The sequence below is a fragment of the Bidens hawaiensis genome, unplaced genomic scaffold (assembly GCF_021521415.1).
Source record: "Bidens hawaiensis isolate Kalapana, Puna unplaced genomic scaffold, B.hawaiensis_p1.1 tig00062288_1, whole genome shotgun sequence".
Taxonomy (NCBI): domain Eukaryota; kingdom Viridiplantae; phylum Streptophyta; class Magnoliopsida; order Asterales; family Asteraceae; genus Bidens; species Bidens hawaiensis.
In genome coordinates this window covers 36,742-51,192 of record NW_027501172.1, presented here as the reverse complement: position 1 = coordinate 51,192, position 14,451 = coordinate 36,742, and the positions used below count along the sequence as shown (strand labels likewise).

Below are 14,451 nucleotides of genomic sequence, written 5' to 3'. Positions count from 1 at the left end.
AAACAAATCACTCGTACATTCGTGATATGCGCTACTTTATGGATTTAACGTATGTGTTAATCAGTTCTATTGACAGCTATGAAAGATCACATAAATAGTCCAACAACAGGATCATACTGTTTGTTCATTCTCAATCTTGCATTTTTCTCTTTTGAAAGTGTGCTTTCGTTTGCATGTATGCATTTTTCAAATTGACCGGTTTTTGGTTTGTTATGCTTGGTCGTCAATCCATCTCCATCGTCATATCGTCTGTTGGTATCTTGTATATAATTGAAATGTCATTTCTTCAAATAACAGTTAGAAAACTAACAGCCAAATCTTGAAATAACTACTAACTAGCCCCCAAGTGTAATAACAGTTTTCAAACACTAATGTCTAGTGAATTGTGGAACAATATACTTGGCTATCTTCTAATGGAATATGTCAAGTCCAAGCAAACAAGGCATCCCTTTCTTTTATGTGATTCATGTGAAACAATCAGGTAATGACCTACTGTGGCTGTTGGACCGTTAATAAGTTTATAATATTTGTTGTTTTGATCTGTTGAGTAACAATTTTTTTGACCCATTGGCTAGTTTAATGTGTCCACGTTTGATCCATTGACTAAATTAAGGAGGCCCAACAGAACCTAAATACTACTACACATGCACTAGTAAATCGTGCATGACACCATATTTTTATCTTACTCACAAACCTCAAAATTACATGCAGAATCTATATGCATCTTATTTTTATTTTTAAGAACTCACAAACCTCAAAATTACTAGCAATGTCCATCCACAAGTATATTAGAATTTTTTATTTTTTAATTTAAAATAAATTAAAAAATTAAATGTATTTAAAATATCATTACATTAAAAATATTACATAATTGAAAACCGAAAAAATAATTCAAACCAAAAGAATTAAAATAATAAAATTTAAACTAAACAATCCTTTTATGCGATCCTGCTATGATTTTTATTAGAATTGCTCGATGATGTTATCGTGTCTTCCTCTTCAGCTTGCTAGATGAGATGCTATTATCGTTTGGAATAAATATCATTATCGGAATCGTTTGATGGTATGAATATTCCGAGATCGTCGTTTGAGAAATTTGCCATTGAGGGATTGCGTGAATAAAAATGATGAAGATTTGAGTGAATAAAAATGGTGAAGGATTAGTGGTATTTATGTGTGATTCATTTTAATTCTCCGGTACATTAACCGTCAAAAAGAAATTAATTTCAAACGAAGTTATACACCCTACCCATATGGGGCGGCGGCAGCGTTAACATATGATTTGAAAGCCATGCACCTTACCCATATGGATGCCTCAGTCCTCTTTTATATGAACAATGGGTCATGATCGACACCTTTACGTTTTTCAGGTTTTTAATAAAGTATACTATCGATTATCTAGGGCAAAATAATTAGTTTCATATACATTGTTGCTTGAAATTGAAAGAACTTGCAACGAAAGTGGCTATATAATCACACGAAATGTATTGGTATCATTCTCTCTGTTAATATTTTGGCAACCAACATTTTGGATATACTAAGGTTCAATTCCTTTTAGGAGCATCGAACCTTGCTCAATATTATCAACATCTCGCAACCTTTTTACGTTCATGAGATCTTGATGCTTTTCTTAGTTGTTGGTATAAATGTCTGTGTGTGTATTGGATATGCCAAGATAGTGTGTATAGGATATGCCAAGGTACACACTTAGACTAGTTGAGGAAAGCATGTAAATTGTTGTATAGACAAAAGAGCTAAAAGATTGCTTGCTTTTGAAACCAAAATAATCGTGTTTTATTAACAAGTTATAATGAGAACTAGAATTTGTGGGAAATGATATATAGAATAAAGATAATTTTCAAAGTGAAAATTTCTATACAAAGCGTATACGAAGTAAGCCGAGTCGTTGATCTTACTATTTCAATGGTTAGGGTCATTGACCTTGTTATTTTAATAGTTAATATCAAAGAAGTGCTAAGATTGTAAATATATAAACTATAAAGATACAATGAATGAAAGAAAAAAAAATGAACCAACTTTAATTGCCCGACTGTTTTTTATTTAAATCTTGTTACACCAATTTTATAAACTTTAATAGCTTTTATATATTTTTTATACATACAAAAAGACGAAATTCGGGTCTCTTTAATTTTAGCATGTTGCATTACTATATTATATAAATGTTGATACACGGTTGATTATAACAATACGATTAGTTGATTACAACATGTCTAACATAGTTTACAACATTTAAATCAATTATAACAACACATCCAAACCATCAATGCCTAACGCATCAAAATGACATGACACCCTTCAAATTCTGATAGTATATGCCAACCTGATGGAGAACTGTTGTGCAAATCAAGATTTCTTGAGCCAAGACAATTTGACACGATGGCCATCTTACCTTCACGTTTCATTGTCTCTTTGAAACATAAAAGGCCAGTAAAACATAATGTTTGCCACCATTATTCGTCACAAAAACTTTTATACATGTTGTACGTAGAATGTTGTACAAAAAAGAAATATTTGAAGGATATTCTACATGCATAAGAATATTTGCCTCAAATATTTGGTCTATAAATTGTTTTCGAAGTGAAAGCATTATCTAACCAAATGTGACTGAATTGAAAGGTATTAGGTAAGATGTATTACCAGGCAATTGCTCGTTTGGCAGTAGTTTATTTGCGATTCCACTGCCAAAGGAGATTTGCCCAGCAATTCATCTGCTACAACAGGTCACTCGGGCAAGGTAGTTTTGTTGCATTTCGATTAACATAATCAAAAGTCATTGAAGTAGTTATCTATGTGAGCATTTTTTTTATTATTATGGTTCAAAATTTTTCTATCTTTCAGTTGAATAATAATCTTTCAGTTGAATAATAAGCAGTGTTGCAAAAATCATAACTAGGCCTTGATTAATCGCTAGCCCCCACTTCACAGATTATTTTTGGCTAGTCGGCTAATTAATCGGTCAACGGTCAAATCCGGCCAAAATTGACGGTTTTCGGTGAGTTCCGACCAAAATCAGCAGTTTTTGACGAGATTCCGACCAAAATCAGCAGTTTCCGACGAAACTACTGCAAGACTAGTAGTTTCCAGTGAGATTCTAGCCAAAATATGTTTGTGTGTGTATAAAATGGAATATTACATATAAAAATGTGTGTGTATTAGGGGTGAGCAACTTAACCGCCATAAACGTTAAGCCGAACCATAACCGACATAACCGAACCGATTTTAACCGATAACCAACATAATCGGTGGGTCAGTTTAATGAGTTTTTAAAAACCGCCAAATACGGGTTAGTTTTGGTTAAAGATAGTTCCAAAACCGCCGTAACCGAACCGACCCATTTATTTAACCAATAATATGTTTAATATTTTTGGGATTAACTTCCACCAAACATGTTGTTGGATTATATCATTTTGGTGTTTTTGATTCAACGTTTGTTATCAAATTAAGTTGAATTTCATTGTTGGATTATATAATGTCATTCTTTTTTGAATATTTGGTATTAGTATTATGGGTTATATACCTTGTTAGATTATGTTATGTCGTTTTTTTGTAATAATTGGTACCAAACTTTTAGGCTCAGTTATATTGTTTTGGTTACGGTTAACCGACTCACTATAACCAACAAAACCGATTAACCAAAACCGCCATAACGAATCGGTTATGTTATGGTTATCCATTAACCGACATATCGGTTATGGTTATGGGTTTGGCTCAAAACCGCCTTAAACCGACCCATGCACACCCCTAGTGTGAATATAAAACTGAAAAATATACATTAAAGTCCAATCCAATTAATGAGTCCTCATCCACTGTCCGACTACTGACTAGCGATTTTTACAACACTGATAATAAGTACAATGTATTCACAATGATAAATTCTATAGTTGGTTTTTTTACGTATGTAACACAATATTCCGCAAAGCGAGGCCTTTTAAACGAAATGATAAGCTCTAGGTCTTTAAACGAAGGTACAATGGTCATTCGAGGAAAAAAAAAAGCCAAGAGACCAAGATAACCCTTGTTAGTAGGAAAAAAAAATGAAAACTGTGGCAATATATGAACTAAGGGCATTTTTAGTACTTAATGAAGTTAAAGGATACTATCTATAAGTAACACCAAACAGGACGAAAAACTGTAATTTACCTTTTTAAAAATAACTTATGTCATTGGTCGTTCTCTTAACATGCATTCAAAACACGTTTTTCTAAAATGATGTTTTCCTTTACTACTTATACCAATGATCTCCGAACTCTTTAGATATTTTTTCTCTCTCTTTACGTAATCATCATGGATTGAAAAAATGCCTTTAATCTTGTGCTTATCGGTGTTGTTGTCACCACTGTCAAAGGAGGTCAAGCTCATACAAGTTCTCCGGTGAAGGCTCCATTACCGAATGCCACGAATCATGTTGCTTCACCAATAAGTTATGACGCATGTTGTCACTATTAATTGATTTATATCACTATTCATCAAACTATATTCAAACTTTTTCAAAAATACGGCAACCTACATTACCGATTATATAAACTAGTTTTTTACTCTACGCGTTGCGTCGGGCAGGTAGGTAAAACTCAGACGGTGGTAACATCCAAGCGTTGAGCCGGTAAGTTGGCGTGAATTTGGTCGGTTTCGGTGACGTGCGTTATTGTACTGGAATTAAAACCAAAAATAAAACAAAAAAAATTATAAAAATTGAGGTAGACCAATGTGGTGACGTCAGTCAGTAAAACCCGTTGTCGGTCCTGGACGTTGAGGCGGTGAGTCTCCAGGAATTCGGTCGGTTTTCGTCATGTTTGTTATGATACCGGAACTAAAAAAAATTGGCGTTCGATCGGTTTTCGTTACATTCGTTACGGTGGCTAAACTAAAAAACAAAAACAAATTTACGGACTAGTTCAGTGCCGCCAAGTGGCCCAACAAGACACTTGCGGCACCAAACTTATTGTTTGTTATATTGTAATAATTATACATTAACATGAGATGACGATTATACAACCTAATCGCCTTGTCAGCTGTTTTACACATTGAATATTCGTCATATTTTCACACAACTAAGACGTCATGTTATTTGTAATGGGCCAACTCAAACACCAAACTTTATAAGTTACCATAAAACAACCCCCACCCCACCTCCACCCCAACCATAAAAACTTGGTTTTATGTTTTTCGGTCACGATATGATACTTAGTTCACTATAATTCAGGTTAAAATACGTCAATCCCTTAGTTATTTAGGTTACTTAGAATTGCATATCCTTATTTCGTTGCTGGAATTCCTAACTGTAACAAGGTGTTTGTTTGGATGTAAAAATTGATTATGATAATTAAGGTGAAGTAAATTGTTTTCAATACATGCATATTTAGTACATGCTTATTTGAGTTTCATGATAAGAGCACCCTTACTCTTCTCTAATCAATGGGTGACCATAAATTTATTTATTTATTTATTTTTGATTATCTTTTCTCATGCACTACTAAACAAATGAGTATCATCAACAAACAGTTGTGGACGATAAGGTTCCATTGGTAAACTGAAAGCATTATCGGCAATGACAGTAGTTGATTAGTTTAGGCAATTGGTGTGTAGGCCATGTTCCAATAGTAACATATCCGACAATATTTCCCATTAGATCACCACCCACGCTTTTCAGTGTTTGTCGGAGTAAACATAAATAATAAAAGAGTTAATTGCAAATATGGTCCTTGTGATGAAATCCAAAATGCAGGTTTCAACCCCGTGGTATCATTTTCGCATATATGGGCCCTGTGTTAGTTCTTTTTTTGTATTCAGGACCCCGCCGTGAACCCAAAGTTTGTTTAATTGCGAAAAGACAGTTCTATCCTTGCAAGTTGCAACCGTGTGATTTTAAATACATGCAATTTGGATCCTCGGTCTGTTAACATATATTCCCTCCAACAGTTTTCACCAATCGAATGTTGACTTTTTAGGGCTGTCTATCTTTGACCCATTGACCTTTATTGTGAGTTGCTTATTAAACATAAGTAATCATAATCTTGATTATCTAAACTGATTATTTGTAAAAAATTAACCAAATTAACATGAAATAAAAAAATTACACAGTTTGACTTTACTAAGTGTTTGACTTTTCTAAGTCAAGCTGTGACTTTACACAACATTAACCAATTGAAACACAGGGTGCACACATACATGTATATACATTCAAATCCATACAATACACACTACACAGACTTTCACTTTCCCAAGTCAATTGTGACTTTACATACATTCGAATCCATACAATACATACATAAATATATACATGGATACACACATACATGTATATACACAAATACATACATACATACACACGCATAGATACATATATACACAACCATCACAAATATCTACACACATTTAAATGCATACATAGATATATACATATATGCATACACAGATGCATACAGTTATACACACACACACAACCATACATACATATATACATGGATGCATACATACATAAAAAGACTGTTATGCCGACGCATAAATACAGATACACACATTGCAAGCACTTGATTCCTTAACTGATTATAGTTTGTTGTTGTTCTACAAAGTAAAATAAAGTCAGCAGATACACCTAACTATACATACATACATACATACATACACACACATGCACACATTCACACATGCATAAATGCGTACATACAAACACACATGCACAATTGACGTGATGTCGTATACTCACTCAAAAATAAACCAATTACAACTAAATAGATAGCAGTAAGTGGGTGTCGAACACAAAGAGTTTGTGGAATGCGTGTTCACCAGTAGTTTTAACAGATGATAAAATTAAACTAAAATTGCATAAAAAGTAAATTCAAATTTGATTGATTGGTTTTTTGAAGAAACTAAAATAAAAGTAAACAACTTGCAAAACAACTATTAAGATTTAATAACCGATTAAGAGAAAGCGATCATCTTAGATTTCAGGTTTAACTCAACACTAATGTTCATGCTTACTAGAAAGAACCACACAGACATAGTTCATGTTTGATTACTTGTTTGTGATAAAAGGGAACTAAGTACTTGGATTGATATAACGCAAGGTTGTTACCAGATAATCAATTACCTAGTATTTAACCCTAATCCCTCCCATGATATATCGATTGCCAATGGCACCAAGAACGTATGGTTTAGATTATGATCAAACACAATTAACAATTTTCAAACACCATACACCATAACAACTAAACAAACATGGCAAAGTTATTATTCAAGAAATCAAAGCATAACATAGTGTATCAATTAAACCTTACATCCAAGATGATCACCAATAGAATTAGCCACTCATGGTTTGGTGAATCATCATAACTTCAATTGTCTTAATCATTAGGAATCAAAAACACAAACTAATGATTACCAATACCCAAGACAATGTTTTGGTCTCCAGAAATCGCCCCCAAGCAGTTCCAATTGAAAAAGTCCAGGAAAAGACATCCCAAAACGACATAAAAAGAAGAATAAAATTGCAGTTACGAGTCGGACCGTGGGCCACGGTTCGGTCACGGTTTGGATGATTGCCACGGTACGATAAGCTCTGTCATTCTGGTGCCAAGTTGACCGTGGCCCATGGTCTGGACCGTGGACCACGGTGGGGCTTTTATTCATCATTTTGTTTTCTTCATATATTTCTCATTCCAACTCCGTTTTCTTCACTGTTTTCGCCCACGCTCTCGTAATCTCATCCTCTACCTCCTCCTACCTGTAATCATACGAGTAACCATCGTCAACTAATTCCATGAATTTTTAAGTTGGTTAAGCATATGCATTTATATATTTTAATTCGCTTAAAGGCTTCCCTTCGAGTCACTCGTCAACAATAAATGCATGCATACATACATATATATACATACATACATACATACATAAAAAGACTGGTATATCCCTGCATAAATACACATAAACACATTGCAAGCACTTATTCCTTAACTAATTAGTTTGTTATTGTTGTTCTACAAAGTCAAACAATGTCAACAGATGCATCTAATTATTCATACTAATTAAGTAATTATACATACATACATCTAATTATACATACTAGTTATACATACATACATACATACATAGATACATATATACATAAAAAGACTGTTATGCCCCTTGCATAATACACATACACACATTGAAAGTACTTGATTCCTTAACTAATTAGTTTGTTATTGTTGTTCTACAAAGTCAAACAAAGTCATCATATGCATCTAATTATTCATACTAATTATATGTACATACATCTAATTACATACTAATTATACATACATATATATTATAAAATCAAACAAAGCACTTTAATCATTCATATTCATACAAAAAATAAATATATATAAGCATACATATACACACAGTTTTACAAATTCATATACACAAAAAGAAGCATACATAGATACACACAATCACACCCACATTAATCATACATATGCGTACAATTGATCAAACTGACAATATTGTAGTAACTTGATTGTTACTTAAGTAAATACAAAATGCCCTAATGAGTTGTTGATATAATACAAAATACATGATTATCGGTCTAGGTCAAAACTAGTTAAGTTAATAATATACAAAATACATGATTATCAGTCTAGGTTATTACCAGTGAAGTTAATAATATACAAAACACCAAAACCACCACCTCTTAAACCCTATTTGATTTGATCCTGGCCACCTGCTTGAAACTGGAAATTGTAGATCCGGTAAGGCCGGGTTTTCACCAAAACCACTAACTCAAGTTCCAAGTGGTCAAAGCTAACACCCAACCAAATCTCGGCTATAAAACCAATAACATAATCGTCTCAATTACAGAGCATCAACCTAAAACTGAATTTTAATCGAGCAAACGAATTAACGGGGAAAATGTGAATTCAGATACCTGTGAAAAACGTGGTATTAAGGATTGCATAAAAAATCCAAGCCATTTTTATGATCGGAGGGAGACGACGGCGGGATACGACTATGACGGGAACGTTAATTTAGGGTTGTAAGGCGAAGTTTGGGGGGGGGGGGGGTTATATGGAGCTGGGTTTTGGTTAGGGGTGAAAGTACATTATTACCCCTGAAACTAACAAAAATAACTACCGTTAACTATCAGCTGGAACCGATTGCAATAGAAAGACCACCCGCCTATATTTACAAAAATGACAGCACAGGATTGAAACCTCCTGCCAAAATTGCAATTAACCGAAAATAAAAACAAAATTTCCGATACCCGGCCGATTTGCATTGGCGGTTGCGTATGCTATTTAAACTACGAACCCTAATTTCAATTGATCGCTAATTACATCATCATCCGGCTGTTTAATCGTGCCTGCCGATTCATAGGTAACGTATCAGTTTTCTTGCTTATTCAGATTACGTCTTTAACACTAACATATTCACACAAATTATATGATTATATAAAAAAAATGAATAGACAACATGTTACTTTTATTCTCTTTATGATTTACCAAGTGTTGCAGATCTAAACTAAACCTTTATCTTTGCAGGTAACTTTTGAACTACTGTGAACTAGTATTGAAACCAAATTGTGCAAATGGTGTTCCAAGTAGAAAATGATTCTAAGGACGAGCATATTTCGGAAGCCGAAAATAAGTCAAACTCGCCACTTGCATCTATTGCCACACACACCCGACCAATCGGGATTATACATCCTCCACCGGACATCAGAAACATAGTCGACAGAATCGTAAGCTTTGTAGCAAAACACGGACCCGAATTTGTGAAAAAAATTGTTGATGAAAATGCAGGAAATCCCAAATTTAGTTTCCTGAATGGTTCAGATCCGTATAATGCGTATTACCAGCACCTGACTGTCTGAGTTTTGTGATCAAAATCAAGCACTGGGTCAGAAGTTGTCCAAGTCATTTGATGCAGCCGAGAAAACTGACACGCCAGCAGAGTTTAAACCAGTTAAGAAAGTTCTGGAACCTCCAGAGGCTGAGCAGTACACAATTCGGCTTCCTGAGGGTATTACGGGAGAGGAGTTGGATATAATTAAACTCACTGCACAGTTTGTGGCACAAAATGGAAGATCTTTTTTGACTGGATTAACTAGTAGAGAGAAAGGCAGTCCTCACTTTCAGTTTTTGAAGCCGACCCACAGTAAGTTTAAGTTGTTTAAATCGTTGACAGATGCCTACAAGAAAGTGCTGAAGTCACCTAATGGATTGACTGATAAGCTGAAAGAAAGTGTGACTGATATGCCTACTGTTCTTGGACGGTGCGTAAACAGGCTCTAGTGGGAAATGTACCAAGAGCAGGCGAGACAAAAGGCTGAGGATGATAAAGAACATGAAAGACGGTTGATGTCCAAGATCGACTGGCATGATTTTGCTGTTGTGGTGACCATAGATTTTGCAGATGATGAAGACAATGATTTACCACTTCCAATGATATTAGATGAAAAAGAGAATAATAATGATGATGATTCAATTAATGAAGAAAACGAGCTGAGGATGAGGATTGTTAAGAATTATAAGAGACCTGACGAGAGGCTAGCAGCTGGAGAGAGACGCCTGGCTAATACTGTTATTTCGCCGATTACGGGTGAATTGATTCCGATCAACGAGATGTCAGAGCATATGTGTGTTTCTCTTATTGACCCGAAGTATAAAGAGCAAAAGGAGAGAATGTTTGCCAAGATTAGAGAGACCACACTTGCTCAAGATGAAGAAGTTTCTAGAAATATTGTTGGCCTTGCTCGAACCAGTCCTGATATTTTTGGGACCATAGAGGAAGAGGTTTCTAACGCGGTCAAGCCGGATATTGAAAGGAAAAACAATCAGATTGACGGGTTTAGTGATGGCCGGAATCTTCTGTGGGCTAGCTTTGAATCTCCCTCGTGTGTCGCCTAATGCTCAATACTGGACTGCAACTCTGCCACCAATGCAGATGAATTACTTTCATCAACAACCTTACATGATGAATCGGCCTCCTAGTATTCCCGTGCCATCACCGCCTGGATATCAGTTAACACCACTTGCACCTTGTCTATGTATGCCCGGCATGCCTATGGTTCCTCCACCGCCTATGCCTCAAGGAATGCAGCTGCCACCACCTCCTGACAAAGCTCGTCCTGCACTTCCTGAAGAACCTGAACCAAAGAGGCAAAGACTTGAAGATTATATGCTTTTCTCCAAGGATCAGTTCTTGGCTCGACATCCCGTATGTTTATTTTAAAAATATCTTGTTTCTGCATACTTTTAATATTTATGTTTACCTTGTCTTTATGGGTTCAGTGTGTTAATTGGAGTTGTTTGTGTTGTGACAGGGGCCTGCCCGTATAAGTGTGTCGGTGCCAAATGCTGAAGGAAATCTCTAGGGTCAAATGTTGGACATTCCCGTGGAGTCCTTGTCTGAGAGTGTTAGCAGTTTGAAGGAGAAGGTTGCTGGAGAGATACATCTGTCTGCAAACAAACAGAAACTGAGCAGGAAGGCGGGTTTTCTTAAAGACAATTTATCTCTTGCTTATTACAACATTGGTGGAGGTGAAACGTTTTCTCTATCTTTAAAACAACGTGGCGGTCAGAAGAGGTAAGTAGTCGTTTATGTCTCCTGGAACATTTTTAATCTGTTTTTGGCTGATGGAATAAGGAAGATTATACGACAGTGAATGGTTTTGTTTTGTTGATTGAATATTTGATTTATAGTATAGCATATCTATGACTATTTTCTTGATTCTATTTTGTTGAAGTCATTGGTTGCATTGGCTGTTGTGACCTTTTTCTTATACATACTTTACATGTTTAACTGCGCGAGGTACAATTCACTGGCTCTGGAATAGAAGACAGCAGGGCTTTGAAGAAAACGCTGTGGTAGGAAGAGGTAAGAAATACTTTTTGTCTGCATTTAATCTGTTTTTATTGATGAAGCATGAAGGAATATACAGGCAGGGAGTGTTGTTTTGAGTAAAATTTTATGTTAAGAAATAAATATATATCACGGTCAAACTACCAAAGGGGCGACGATGACCATTTATAGTGTCGAGGTGTGTCTGAAATGATTGATGTCCAATTTGAAGCTCTCATACTTTATCACTTCATGTAAATACTTGATAATGATGAGCTTTTGTAGCATGTAATGCAACTCTGTAGTTGATGGTGTGTTTTCTAGATGGTCATGAGATCCTAACTACAACTTCAAACCTAAACCATATTCAAGTTATAGTTATAGGATAACCAAGTGGTTATGATTCTTCAAAGAAACAAGGGAACCGTGTATCAAAAGCCATATGGAAAGATATTTAATGTAAAATCATGTCAAAAACGAAATAAATTCAATTGTCCGGGTTTCAACATAGCGTTTTAACTTAAAAATCTCAATTTACAATCATATATGTTTATTATAGTTTCTAGTTTCAGTTCACCTTACTTGTACTCTTATTTTTCATAACATTATAAAGTTGCGTAATATATCATGATTGTACGTTTAGTCTTAAGCACCTAAAAATACAATGGTTGAGATAGTAATGAACAAATTTTATTTTATTTATTTTAGGAGTAAAGTGCCAAAATCTATTAGTTTATTTTAATGTTTTATTTTTTTAAATCCCTAGTGTATAATCCTTTTAACGTTAAGTTATGGATATTTGGGTCTTTTTATCTATTAGTTTATTTTAATGTTTATTTTTTTTAAATCTCTAGTGTATAATCCTAAAAGCTTATTTGTTTTCAATACGTATTTATAATACATGCTTATTTGAGTTTCATCATATAATGACAACGTTTCTCCAGTATATAATCCTAAAAGCTTTACCATTACACCATGTTTATCTTATAGGCTTCTCTAATATTTAAGCAACCATAAAATTGATATCTTCTTATTGCCATTGATCTTCTCCATACTAAACAAATGGATATCGTCGAAGGACAGTTGTTGGTAAGGTTTCATCCGATTGAAACCAAAAAAAGAAATTCTTTCAAATTTTATTGTGCAACAGGATCATCGAGGTTTTTCACTTTTTTGCCAATTACGTTCAAATAGCTAACCCCGTTTGATGTTTAATGCTAAGTTATGGGTATTTTGACCTTTTTATCTATTAGTTTATTTTATTTATTTATTTTTAAATCCCTTATACACAAAACAACGCTGATGGGATTATATACTTTTGTCTATTCAATTTTGATTGATGGATGATCGATAATGCCTCAATTGCGTAGCAGAGTAAGACGGCGGTGTCACATCCCCCGGCCGAAGACGGAAACGTCGGGGAATGCTTAGATTGAAATCATGCGCATTGTATTAAATGTAAAAACCCATATTAAAATAAAGTAACAAATTGTTCAAACCAAATAGAAAACATGACATAACAATTTATTCATTAAACTTCTAAGTCTGACTCATCCCCTATGTGAAACTTCAAGAATTTTCATAACTTAATTTCCATAACTTGAAAAACATGCGAGAGTGCCAACTAAAAATAGTTGGTGAGAACATAGGTTTTAAAAAAATAAGTTTTATGTTGAAACATTCCATATGTGTTAAGTTACTTTGTATACTTTTGTGATTACAACGAAACCTCTGACACGTTTAGCGAGTCGTCTAATCCACGATTAGACTATTATGTTTAATGTTTAACGATCGTCGGATTCTGAACACACAAGCCTCTACCCGAGGCCTGCGTGGGCGGGTCGGGCCAATAGATCTATCATCATACTACCATGGGCTTAACAAGTTAATGGTCGTACATGCGATTAAGTATACACTTGTAATGATTACACATAAAGAATATTATGAAACAAAGCTTGAATCAAATAGTATGTATAAAACGTAGAATAAATAAGTTGCATGTTTCCACCCCGAAGTATAAAACGTTTAAAAGCATGAAAAGGGGCTATGAACTCACCTTGCTTGACGGGTGAGCACGAACACGAGCAAGAGTTTGTTGAACCGGTTACGGGATGCCCTAGATTAAGTTATGAATTTTAAATTAGTTAGAGTGTCGCATACTAGAATGTTCTAAACCAAGAGCATGACCTCTAGCAAGTTGATTCCCAGGTAAGAGTCATGGATCCAATGGGATTATTTACGCCACTCTTGCCTTCGACAGAACCGTTTGCTTGTCAGATACATACATACCCGGTTTATACTCTATTTGTATACTAACTCAAAATGTTTTAGAATGGTTTTGATAAATAATAAAGACGAGGTTAAAAGTGTAATATCATATAGTTTGGGTGTTTATTGACATTTAGGAAAGTATAGGGTTCAAAGTGTAAATATTATAGTTTAAGATTATGAAAGTATAGGGTTTAAAGTGTAAATATTATAATTTAGGATGTTTATTGACATTTATGAAAGTATAGGGTTTAAAGTGTAAATATTATAATTTAGGATATTTATTGACATTTATGAAAGTATAAGGACCAATTATGTAAATATAATTTTTATGTAACATCCTAGGAAAATCCCACATCGGTCGTG

At 34.5% G+C, this 14,451-nt stretch overlaps 1 pseudogene; it reads left to right on the top strand.

The window, feature by feature from the left end:
* Nucleotides 1–9,562: 9,562 nt before the first annotated feature.
* On the top strand, nucleotides 9,563–11,566 carry LOC143603614 (putative splicing factor 3A subunit 1 pseudogene; annotated as a pseudogene).
* The last annotated feature ends 2,885 nt before the right edge of the window (nucleotides 11,567–14,451 follow it).